Source organism: Rhincodon typus, chromosome 24 (genome assembly GCF_021869965.1).
Source record: "Rhincodon typus isolate 14 chromosome 24, sRhiTyp1.1, whole genome shotgun sequence".
Taxonomy (NCBI): domain Eukaryota; kingdom Metazoa; phylum Chordata; class Chondrichthyes; order Orectolobiformes; family Rhincodontidae; genus Rhincodon; species Rhincodon typus.
In genome coordinates, this window is record NC_063355.1 from 23,217,532 (window position 1) to 23,229,946 (window position 12,415).

The 12,415-nt window shown below is 39.1% G+C and overlaps 1 protein-coding gene and 1 long non-coding RNA gene across 2 annotated transcripts in view; both read right to left on the reverse strand.

Moving 5' to 3' along the window:
• The window catches only part of cfap251 (cilia and flagella associated protein 251), a 48,859-nt gene extending 42,937 nt beyond the window's left edge, over nucleotides 1–5,922 (reverse strand). The window contains exon 1 of the mRNA XM_048611584.1: nucleotides 5,862–5,922. The gene's annotated coding sequence lies outside the window, so the exon portion shown is untranslated. The remainder of the gene's footprint in view (nucleotides 1–5,861) is intronic.
• Nucleotides 5,923–8,574: 2,652 nt separating this feature from the next.
• On the reverse strand, nucleotides 8,575–12,415 carry LOC125485980. The gene is made up of 2 exons (XR_007264694.1): nucleotides 11,847–12,415; nucleotides 8,575–9,450 (listed from the first exon to the last, which is right to left on the reverse strand). It is a non-coding gene; the product is annotated as an uncharacterized LOC125485980 (long non-coding RNA).

The following is a 12,415-nucleotide window of genomic DNA, read 5'->3' on the forward strand; positions in this document are numbered from 1 at the left end:
TATGGTAGGAAGAACAAAAGAACTGAATATTATTTAAATGGAGAAAAATTGTAGAAAGCTGCAGCACAGAGGGATTTGAGGGTCTTTAAGCATAAATTACAAAATGTCAAATTGCAAAGATTCACCAGGCAATAGGGAAGGCAAGTGGAAACTTGGCCTTTATTTCTAAAGAAATTGAGTCCGATAATAGGTAGGTCTCACTAAATTATACAAGGCATTAGTGAGAGGCAACTTTATTGACATATAAAAGGTGAAATCTAATGGTAATTTAGCTAAGTGACAGTTGTGTTGAGTTTGGTGCAGTGATTCTCATATGAGTCTGTGTTTTCTCCCCATTTCCTACTAAATTGTTGCATTAATTGGTATTTCAGCCCTTATGACAAGTATCACAATATTCCCTTCATCTTACCACGCGCTGTGCCTAAAGCAACTTGCCGCTCACCAGAGACCTCAGGTTGACCAGCACCATATTTAAGAGCCCATTACGGACCCAGACAAGCACTATCAGTCTGGAGCTGCCTTGCATGGCTCCTGACATTTACCCCAAACATGGTAAATGAGGGAAACTAATGCCCTGTTTTGTGGGCATGGTCCTGGAGGTCCTGTTGGGTGGGCTGGTGCACAGGCAGAACTTACCTGTCCTCAGGTCCGGCAGTGGAAGCCATGACGCCAGACGATGTTAACCTCATTCAAGGTTGCCTCCCAGGTTGGAGCACTCAGCTGTCTGCAGGAATGCCCCCGGCACTGCAGGAAGAAGGTCAATGTTCTTCTCCATTCCCCCAGTAAAGTGCTGAATTCTTCTCTCTGATACCTCATACTCACTCTGTCTCTGCGACAGCACACATCTCCCACCAAGGCTCATGTTCTACCACTTGCACTAATGCCTGCAACATCTTCCGTACTCGCCCTCACCCACCCCACTCCTCTAAACCCCCCCTCATCCTGCATGCCTACTGAGTGGCCTACTCACTCACTTGGGAATCTTCCCCATTTGCACCAACAATAATAGCTGTGCAACCCACTGTCATCATCCGTCATTCCAGGAGCAAAAGGGCCCACAGTAGGGCAGAAAGCGTCAAGAGAATTGGTGTGCTGCCCCTCGTTCAACTCCTCACTCCTGCAGAGGATCCTGACTTTGACTGTCCCAAAATACAATCTGGATAGGTATCAAATGCTGCCCTTGACTTACTGTTCTGGGCTCCCCTGATTGAAGGCTATCCCCCTTGACTGGTTTGAGGCTCACTGCCAACCTCAGAAAGCTTCTTGGCTTTGGGTCTGCACTAAATGATACAACAAGAGAGTTGTAACGTGAGCCTGTTATCCTAAACGAGGGGGCAATGCACAAAAAGGCAAGGTAAGGCAAGGCTCTGATAATGTCCAGGGAGGCTCAGAGTGAGTGAGCTCTATGACAGCAGGCAGAAGGCCTTGTGCTGCATCCTAATCCCATCCATGAGCTGGGTCCGTGTCCCTGAACACAGTGTCATTCCGCAGCATTCCGGTGATAGTTGTTAGTGCAGCCTGAGGTGCATCATGGTAGTGCAGAAACATGCTGTAAATGGATCAGAAATGTGTCATGTGGGTTCATGGAGGCTGGCACATGTCAGATGCCTAGGTCCAGGGGAGTGAATCCTGCCTGTGAGCATGCCCGAGATGTCGGTGCCCAGCATTCAAAATGGAGGCATTTTGGAGCAAGCAGCCGCAAATTGTCCGTAGTGTTCAGGGATATGTAGATTAGGTGGGTTATAGGGGGATGGTCTGTGTGGGAAGCTCTAAGGGTCGGTGTGGACTTGTTGGGCCGAAGGGCCTGTTTCCACACTGTAGGGGTTTTATGATTCTATGAACACGCCAAGAACTTGCTCTAGTTTCCATGTTGAATTTTCCTTATGGCCAGTTTATATGGGAAATTTGGCAAGATTGCAAGTAAGTTAGGCTGTTAACAAGGCTTTTAACAAACAAAAAAGAAATTCAATTGGGAACTCACTGCTGCCTGGTGAGAACCTTGCTGCCTGATGAGAACCACTTGAGAAAAACATTCAAGTTGCAGTGAAATGAGCTCAACATCGAGGTGAGGCTCGTCGAACACCTTGCCCAATTCCATCATTCATTTCAGCACAGCCCTCTTCATTCACAGCGTGGCAAGATTCCACCCGTATGATTCTTAGGAGTCCATTGCGTGTTTGGGGCAAAATTGGGATGGTCAGGGTAGATGCTGAGAGGTTGTTTCCCATTGTAGGAGGATATGGAACCATAGGATATAATCTTAAAATAAGGGGTTGCTCAGTTAAAACAAAGGGAGGAGGGATTTCTTCTCTCAGAAGATGATGAATCTTTGGAATTCTTTACCACAGAAGACAATAGAGGCTGGGTTTTTATACATATTCAAGACTGAGACGGACAGATTTTTAATTAATTTTAAACAAAGGTCAAGGCAGGAAAGTGCATTTGAGGCTTATTAGATCTGTCAAGATCTCATTGAATGACAGAGCAGACTCAATGGGCCGAACACCACACTTCTACTCCTACACCCTATGGTTTTATGATCTAATGGTTTAGCATAAAGTCTTCAGTTCATTCTAAAGAAGGGTCACTGGACCTGAAACGATAACTCTGATTTCTCTCCACAAATGCTGCCAGGCCTGCTGAGATTTTCCGGCAATTTCTGATTTTGTTTCAGATTTCCAGCATTGATAGTTCTTTCAGTTTTTTGTCTTCAGTTTGTAGTCCATTCCACTCTAAGTAATGCCAAGGACACTTTAAAACCCTCGTCATCCGGCATCTCTTATAATCCAATTTCCAGCATTTGACCTGTGCTCTTGCATGCTGTAGTTTTTGATGTACTAATCTAAACATATCTTAAATGTCTTGAGAACTCCTGCCTCTTGTAGGTGATGATTTTCAGATACCCACAATGCTCTGGTTGAAAATGATGTTCCTTAAATTCCCTCAAAAACTCCAGCACCTTACATTAAAACTGTGCCCCCTTGTTCGTGACCACTCTGCTAAGGGTAAATGTTTCTCCTTATCCACCCTGTCTATGGTCCTCAGAATTTTGTACATCTTAATCAGTTCTCGCTCAGCCTTCTCTGCTTTAAGGAAAATAACCCCAACTATCCAGTCTGTCTTCATAGTTGAATCGTTGCAGCCCAGACAACATCCTGGTGAATCTCTTCAGCATCCTCTCCAGTGCAATCACCTCCTTCCTATAGTTTGGCAATCAGAACTGCACACTGTACTTCAGCTGTGGTCTTATGTTATATATAATTTCAACACAAGCTCCTTGCTCTTGTATTGAATGCCTTGACAAATAAAGGCAAGTATCTCCTATACTTCTCAAGCACCTTATCCACCTGTCCTGCAGCCTGGAACCATCCATGGACATGCACATTAAGATCCCTGTGATCCAGTGCACTTCCTAGGTCCTATCATTCCCTTGCCTTGTTAGTCTCGAAATGCATCATCTCATAATTTTCAGGATTAATTTCCTCTTTCCACTCTTCAGCACATCTATATTATCTTCCAGAGGACAGCCTTTCCACCCTGTTACCAATTGAGGCCTTAAGTGAGCCTATTAGTTCCCACTTAAGGCCCTCATCTTCATTAAGGTCAGTCACAGGATCCTCTTGAGGTGCAATGGTAGTGTCCCGATTCTGGGACAGGAGGCCTAGGTTCAAGCTCCTCCCATAACTGCACCAGAGATGTGTAATAACATCTCTGAACGGGTTGATTAGAAAATATCGACAAATACTGGCTGAGTCTCGAGTCGCCTAGACTATACTTTGCTTAACATTTTGCATATTCACAATTGCGTATCAACACAATTGCTCTCAACAAATCCTAACCACTAATGATAAGAAACTAGCTGTTAATTTGGAATGCCAATTAAAATATAATTGGAATATATTTATTTATATATTCAATTCTCAGTCTGCCTCTCCAGAGATTACATACATCCAGCCAAATAGGCCCCAGTTCAATGCAGAAGTTGGCATGTTAGGGCTGGTTTCCATGCACCGTGTAATTTTCACTGAATTTAACCCTCACTCACACCTAAATCCCCACATTCCTCAATATTAAAATTCCCCTCAGAGTTTCTGCCATAGATTGTTGCATCACTAATGATCAACAGACTTTGTTTATACCTCAAATAGGCTGGACTAGATTTCTGATTGGTTCCCTTGGACGATACCTAACACCTCTGCAATGACTAATTTGATTTAGCTTTTGTCAAATTGACTCCAAATTCCACAGTCCTGACAGAGGGGCTCACATTGCTGAGTTTGAAGAATAGGATGTCTTCATACTACTGACTTTAAAGAAAATGCAGTGCTCACACTTTCAAGTTGGTATAAGAAGAGGTGAGGGAGGAAGGAGTTTCAACATGCAGTGGAGAACTTTAAGAATGAGGAATTGTTGGAGGAGGCAATTGGTATGCTGAAAGTTAGGCTACATGCAGCAAAGAACAACAATCTGTATTTATACAGCACCACTTCATAGCAAAACATTCAAATGCATTTCATACAAAAGTTATCAAACAAAATTTGACACTAGACCACATAAGGAGCTATTAGGGCAACTGCAATCAAAGGTTTGGTCAAAGCGGTAAGTTTTAAGGAGGAAAGAGATGACAAGAGGCAGGGAGATTGAAGATGGGTATTCTAGGGTCTTGGACTTGGCAGTTGAAGAGACTGCAGATGAGGACAGCATTGGAATAATGGATAACAAAGGCAAAGATAAAAATGGATCTCCACAGATGTGCACTTTGCCTAATGATAAACAGAAGCAGTGCTTTCTGCTCCAGTTCCAGTGGAGTATTTTCATTCACATCAAACCCCAAATAGGGAAATATTGCATTATTTCACATTTTTTATCTCATCAATACATCTACATTTGAAGGGAAGCTAGAAAAACATGTTTGGGTGAAAGGTATGGAGGATTATGCCGATAGGAAGTATCTGAATTCTGGAGAAGGCTCATACAGAGCACAGAGACAGGGATGGTTTTCAATGAGACACATTTTACTCAAGTCTTTAAAATGCCACCTCCTGAATTTCCTTAGTTGTTATTTTCCAGTTTAGGAGGTCTAGTGGCACAGTGGGTGATCCCTCCCTTTGGGTTAGAAGCTTCAGGTTGTGTGTCATAATGTGGGCAAACAGGTTTATTAACAATCTGTAAATCCTTCCAATTGGCCTATGGCAGGTAGCAAGTGAGTTTCCTGACCAACCAGAACCATGTGGGAGCAGCAGTACAACAATCTCCACACATTAAAAGATTCTGTGCATTAAGTTCTTGCTAAAAGCAAGCATCATCCATATTCCACACACACATTCCCCAGCTTGGAATGAAACTAAGCAAAAACCATACAGGTAGTCCTGCTATAACACGTGTTTCGTTAACGCAAATTGGCTGTAACACAGTTGATGAATAGTGGACACTGTTTGGATAACGCGAACTATCTGCTCTACAGGTATAGCAATTTTCAATGGTGATTTCCCTAGAACGTGATTTTCTAGTACCTATGACCCAGATTTCAAACTACCAATCAGTGTTAATATAGCAGATTAATATTATTTACAGTTATACCTCTTGTTTAATGGCTCAGTTCCTTATTAGTCGTACCCTCTCTAAAGAGGGGCACTTTTGTTTGTCTCCTTATGGCTTTTATTTAGAAAACATAAGGAAAATAAAATATTACCCAAACAGGAAACAGCACACGTATCTGTAGAGTAGTTTTTAATTTCCCAATGTAAGCTGTTGAAAGGGCCACTCTTCTGAGGCTGAGTGTACTTGCAGCAACACAGGAAATGATTCCATCAGAGAATAAAAGTGCCTCACTCTCCCACTTTCGAATAATCGTCACTTACCTGTAGAGTTTTGTATTTAAAAATCACCAGCCTGTCTCGACAAGGCCTTTTTCAGTTTATGTCACCACTGCTGTTGCTAGGATACAGGTAACAATCAACTAGTTGCCTTGGCTGCAGATCGGCCAATGATCTCACGATTTCTTCATTGCTGATTGGCTCATTCGTAGGCAGAGATCAATTGATCAGATTTCATCCCAGAATCAAGATTCAGGGCAATTGGTCACCTCATGCTGTTTACACTCTTTGGCCAATTGTATCTACTTTATACATATTCAATTCTCTGCAGCCTTTTAAAAACTTTCATTGGATATTGACATCTTATCAAACAAGTAAAAAAAATGATAATTATAGTAAGAGGTTCTGTATTTGTGTACATCCCGCTTATCCAAATCGGTGCAAGCTTCAATAAGACATTAGAGTCCATTGTGTTAAAGCAATACTGATTTAATTGAAATGTGCTTCTTGTTTGGAGAACAAAAGTAATAAAAAAGATGTTGAAATTGCTCTGTCATGATGACATCAGACTTAAAGATGCTTCAATAGTTTATATTCAAGCTAATTGTCGATAAATAAAAAAAGTTTTTGACTTTGGCGTAAAATTTTATGACTCATCTTCCAATTATTTGCAGGAGATTGGCTTTCAAACCAGTACAAGCTAGGAATTTGACTATTTTGACACTAGATGCAAAGGATGCCGACCGAATGCACTGCCATGGCACAGAAGAGATTATAAAATTAATTTAGAAATATAACCAAGCAATATACTACACTACTTTCCAATATTAATTGTCAGAGACAAAGAGTGGAAGCATAGATCATGTTGAAGTTAATCAGATATAGGATACTGCAGAAAGAAATACTTTCTGTGGGGCACTGTTTCAAGTATGTAGAACTGAGGGCAATGTTGCTTATTTCTTTTCGGTTATAGTTTATGTTTTGAATTAAATATTGACATTTTTGAAAGACAAAGGTGCAAATTTTGCACGTTAAGAAGTTTTCACTGTGGTAATTTAAAGTAAACATTTATGAGAAGTAATCAAATTTAGCTAAAATTAAAATGAGAATATCTTGCTTACATAGGTCAAATTAATAGATATACCACCTTATCATACTGTTTAATACTCAGATCTTCACACAATGATTATGTTTGACTGTTGACTGTGACTGCTATGTATGCCAATCCATTTAGAGGTTTTGGGTACGTTTCCAGTTCAGTTTTTCTCAGCAGTAATCACCACTTCACTGTCGATTGCAAAATTTGATGCATTATCTTGACTAACCCATCAGTGTTACACTCCAAGTACTGCATTTTCCAATATGCATCTTTTGGAACAGGAGTTAAAACTGAGACCCTGTCTGCTTGATCAATTCGATGCAAAAAAATTCCAAGCATGCTCACCACCTCCTTCTCCAGGGAAATTAAGAATGGGCAAAAAATGCTGACCCACCAGTGGATTCCACATCCCCGAAATGAATAAAGTAACTCCATCTAAACAAATTAACTGGTCATTTACAAAATTGTTGGTTGTGGACGTCTTAGAAATATCCATTGGCCCTGGTATGTTATCTTTTGAAAAATTCTGAAACTTGGTTTAAAATGTGAAGTTAAAATTACAGAGACGTGTTCTTGAAGTACATCACAAGACACTACAGAATTGGTCTCCTGAGAGCAAATGAAAAGAACGAATAGATTTTTTTTCCGCTCAAGGAATGTTTAGATGTGAAATACACTACTTAAAAAGGATGGAAGCAAATTCCATGAAAATTTTCAAAAGGCAACATATTTGAAGAAGACAAATTTGCTGGGGTTTTGGAAAAAGCACAGGTGTGAGACTAAGCTGAACAGCTTTTTTCAAAGATTTGGCATTAGCTAAAAGACTAATTTCACCATCCATGTTGTAAGATTCTAAGATTTAATAAGGCATTCTGCAATTTTAAGTAAACATATTACTAGTTAAAAACACTTCAGATTCATTTTTCAATGTTGTTAATTGCATTCAGTTATAAAAAAAATCACAATCATTTCTATTTCTGAAATGGCACATACCCCCATGAACTCAAATATAGCAATTCTTTATCAATGCAAAATACAGAATACATATTTTAAAATGGATTTATTAGGATTGGTGGCACTACAAAATTCCTGGTACCTGTAAAACAACCTAGTAAGAGGCAGAAGGTATGAGGAGAAATTTGAGGAAAAATGTGATCCCGAAATTGCAGTTATGTTATGACATTAAGGTGATGTGAAGAAAACTTTTATACAATTAGATTTGCATAAAATCACAGGATGGTGGATAAAGATTCAATAGTGGTCTACAAAGGGGAATTAGATAAATAACTGAAGAAAAAAAATTGCAGGGATATAAAGAAAAAGGATGAAAACGAGATTAGCTGAATCACTCAAAATAGCCAGCACAGGTTCCCTGGATTGAATAACACAAATAGCATTTGTAAGTAACAAAAAGTATTCAAGTAATGTTTTGATTTGTCAATATATGTTTGAGAGATTTATTCTGTTTAATCAGGTTATATATTCAATGGGTCATATTGATGGTCTGGTAGGTTAAGTGTAGATTTTTCTGGATTAGAATCTGGTCCAAATAGCACAATACAAAAGTCCTTCCCACACCCAGTACAAGTTTGATAGAAACATGCAAACAATATTTTTTCCTTGAAAGGAAAAAAATAATCATCACACAACCACGTCTGGTCTGTGCCATTACCTTTAATTCTATCAAATATATGAATTTCATATACTTCAAACAAACCTTTCATTGTAGGTACCAGCACACTTATCAAACATGGAATTTATTTTATTCATGAACTGCTCCTATATTTCAATGAAATATTCAGCATTTTGAAAGTGTAAATATTCAGAAAAATCACCTGTATAAAAAAAAAATCACTTCAAACAATTGTGATGTTAACTCATGACAAAGTTCACTAACTACACATTTCCATTTTTCTTATACAGACACAGCATTTGCAACTTTGTAGACAAAAATGTTGCATGTATATTGAAGACCCTTGTGTACTCAACTGTGCATGTGACCTATTCCCAAAGCAGGTATTACACCAACCACCTTTACAAATCAGCAAAATGTTTTAACTTTGAAGTCCATAATATCCTTAATTTGTAATCAACACAACTCAGCATAGAAATTTACTAATCATCAACTGTGGAATGGGGATTAGAATTGGGGTGGGAAGAAAACTCTGGAAATAAACAGCAACTGAAATCAATTCAACCTTTCCCCCATTGTTATATTTGTGGTATATCATAGCAATAGCAAAGGATGTGACAGTCTCAGTTGAAGAATGATATGGTGATGGTAATGGTAAAATTTAATCTGAAAAAGAATGGCGAAAAAAAAAACTTTCCACAGAAACCAAAATTAAATAAATAGTCTGCTTTAAATTCAAATTAGGTGGATTCAAAACCTCTGACTGGAATAAGTAGCTGTAATGTTCCAATGTTCAGGTTTGCTCCAATTTCGGTTACTATGGTGTGAGCATTTTGCCAGATGTGAAGGTTTTCTCGTGCTGAATCAACAATCTTTAGCTCTGCAAAGGAATAATATTACACCTGGAGAAAGGGAAATAAATGATGGAAGTTATATTCTACACAAATATTAAATGCCCTCAATAACAGCCTTTACACTAGGTTACAGCATTAAATATTTTGGAAGGAAAATGCATAAAAATGTACCTGGTGACCTCTAACTTACAAAAGCCATCTACTATGATAAACCAAACGCACGGTTATCAGCTTGGACACTGCTACCCAACCAAACAGACAGGAGGGAAGCTGCAGCTGGAGACTCACATGGTTGTTTCCTTCAACTGGGAATCGAGGATGGCAGAGAAGGTCATTGATTTGGACCAGGAATGTCAACAGTTGGTGACTGGCGGTGGGGGTTAAATACAGAGCCACAATCAGGGGAGGAGGAGAGATGGAAAGACAGTGACTGTCAAAAGATAGGCTGTAGGCTTTCTGCAAAGGTCCAGGTGAGCGTGTCTGTTCTTTCTGCACCCCCCCAGGGATTGAAACAAGCTCATAATTTGGAGAATCAGCACATCCGACCTCCCTTTACCTGCCACATTTCTTGACATCTGGGAAACATACAAAGTAATAATAAATTTGGAATCAGGTTCCTAATTGGAATAGGGTGCCTTATTGAATATTAATTCATATTAATTGAGTATCCTGCTATTGTATGCCCTGATATCCAGTCATTAAAAAAGGAAGGTGTGTTGGGGAGGTGTTCTCCAATACTTAAGTCTTCAACTAGCTCTCCATCCATAAATGACCCTCTCCCAAAATCATGCAGTGGTTAATTCAAGACCAGAAAGTTATTTTTCAGTTTTGGCTTTTCAATTCTAGTGTGTTCACACTAGTTGAGAAAGATACTTTGGCAAGAAGTAATTTAAATATCACTAGGCTACCTTTGAGGTTATTTCCCCACAGGATGTAAATTAAAAAAAAAAAAATTTCTCAGCCAACCAAACACTCGAGCTGTGTTAGAATGCTTTTGTTCTTGTTTGGCTAGGAACAAGGGCAGATGAAAGAAATATAGGCAAAGACAGACTCTTAGTTGAGTGTTCAAACAGAAAGTTGCTGAAGTAAGCTTTCACCAGGTTCAAAATTAGCAAACAGTAGAGCTGTCTTGTTTAAGTGCTGTAGGACAACTCTCTAATGTGGAAAAGTGTACTTAATTCAAGCAGTATAATTTGTGTCATAATGAACAAAGCAAATCTTTTCATTCGAAGTAAAATAAATCAATTGACTATTAGCGTCAGGCTTTGTCTTACAAAATGTTCCTTTAGGTCCACTGACAAGACTTAACAAGCATGCAGACAAAAGACATTTTTAGTTCAGATCACAAGGAAACACTTCTACATACCTGTAGTTAGTCAGGTACTGGACAGTACAAACATATCCCTACCCACAAGAAACTCAGATAGGACTTACTGGCATCAGTGTACTTGAGAAACAATTTTAGTTTGTAAAATAGAAACTTGGCAATTGAAAGAAAAATATTTTGTTTTTAAACTAGGTCAATGAATCTGCAAATACGTAAATAAAAGAAAATACACCTCAGAATTGGTCAACTCCTACTGCTATTGATTTCAGATACTCATTTGAAAACATTGGCCTAAATCTTCCAAAAGGAAGATAGCTGTTGCTGAAGCAGAGACTGGAGTTGTGCATTGGGACCATGAGGAATTTTTGACCCAGTTGAAACTCTGATAGGTAAATATGCAGCATCTTGAATAATCTGAGCAAAGTCCCCAACTCTGGGTTAGAGTGTCTCCTCACCCACCTGACATCCCATCACCCCACCGAACTGCCAACCTACCCCTTCACTTACCATACAAATTCATCTTCTCTCAGCAGTTGCCAAAGGGGCTTTAGGATATTTGAACAATGGATTATGGCAGTTACTGCTGCAAACAGAGGTGCGGTTTCAGCGCCAAACCACTCTGCTGCTACCAACGTTGATTACTGGACTGGACTGGACTAGACTGGGCTGCTTTAGTTAGGAAAGCTCCTGGCCCAGATGTTGAGGCAGAAAACTTATTTTAAAGTTGAGTGGGCAACATTTTGGCTGATCTAAGTAGGAAAAAGAGATTCTAGTTGAGATTGGAAGTTTCAAGTGATTGTTTTTTGCAAAACAACTCAGCTGAAAGATAATTCAAGAATATTGTTTTTTTTATGACCTCAAGAAAATCTAATTCTTAGTCAGAAGTAACGTTACTAAAATGTGCTATCAAGTTCAACAAAAAGCTTCACAATAATATCTGATAACAAATAAACAAATTAGACAGAAAACCCACTCATATAAAAAGAAATAATTAGGAATAATTATTGTTTTCCAACACTGCCCACTGATTAAGAACAGGATTTTTTTTTTAAAATCAAAGAGGGCAAGATGTTCTCCATTGACTCTGAGGTTTTTCTGGAAACGCAGTGAAACTTACCCTAATAATCCTCTTCCACTCCATCGCTGAGGTGTGAGATTCATGTGTACATTTTGTCCATTTCGAATGACTGTTATGTTTAAAGGTTTCTGCAAGGAAATGTATTACTTCAGTAAGCCAAAAGTAGTAAACCAGTTTAAATTCACACTTAATGTGGTGACTTGTTGGGGGTTGGTTAGCTCAATTACTAGATATCTAAATGGCAATGGAGAGTGACCACCACCAGCATGGGTTCAATTCCTGTTCTAACTGAGGTCTCCAGAAAGATCCCACCTTCTCAACCTCACCTGACATGTGTTGACCCTCAGGTTATTCTCACTCTAATGAGACAGCAGCCCTATGATCCTCTGGCACTTTACCTTTATTACTTCATCCAAGGATATTTCAAAGTATTTTAGATAAAATTAATTATTTTAATATGCACTAATTGTTACATTAGAATAGACAGCAGCAATTTTGAAACTAGCAAAATCGTCAAAGTTAATCTGGTATTAATTGAATCAGAGATAGTAGGAACTGCAGATGCTGGAGAATCCGAGACAACAAGGTGCAGGGCTGGATGAACACAG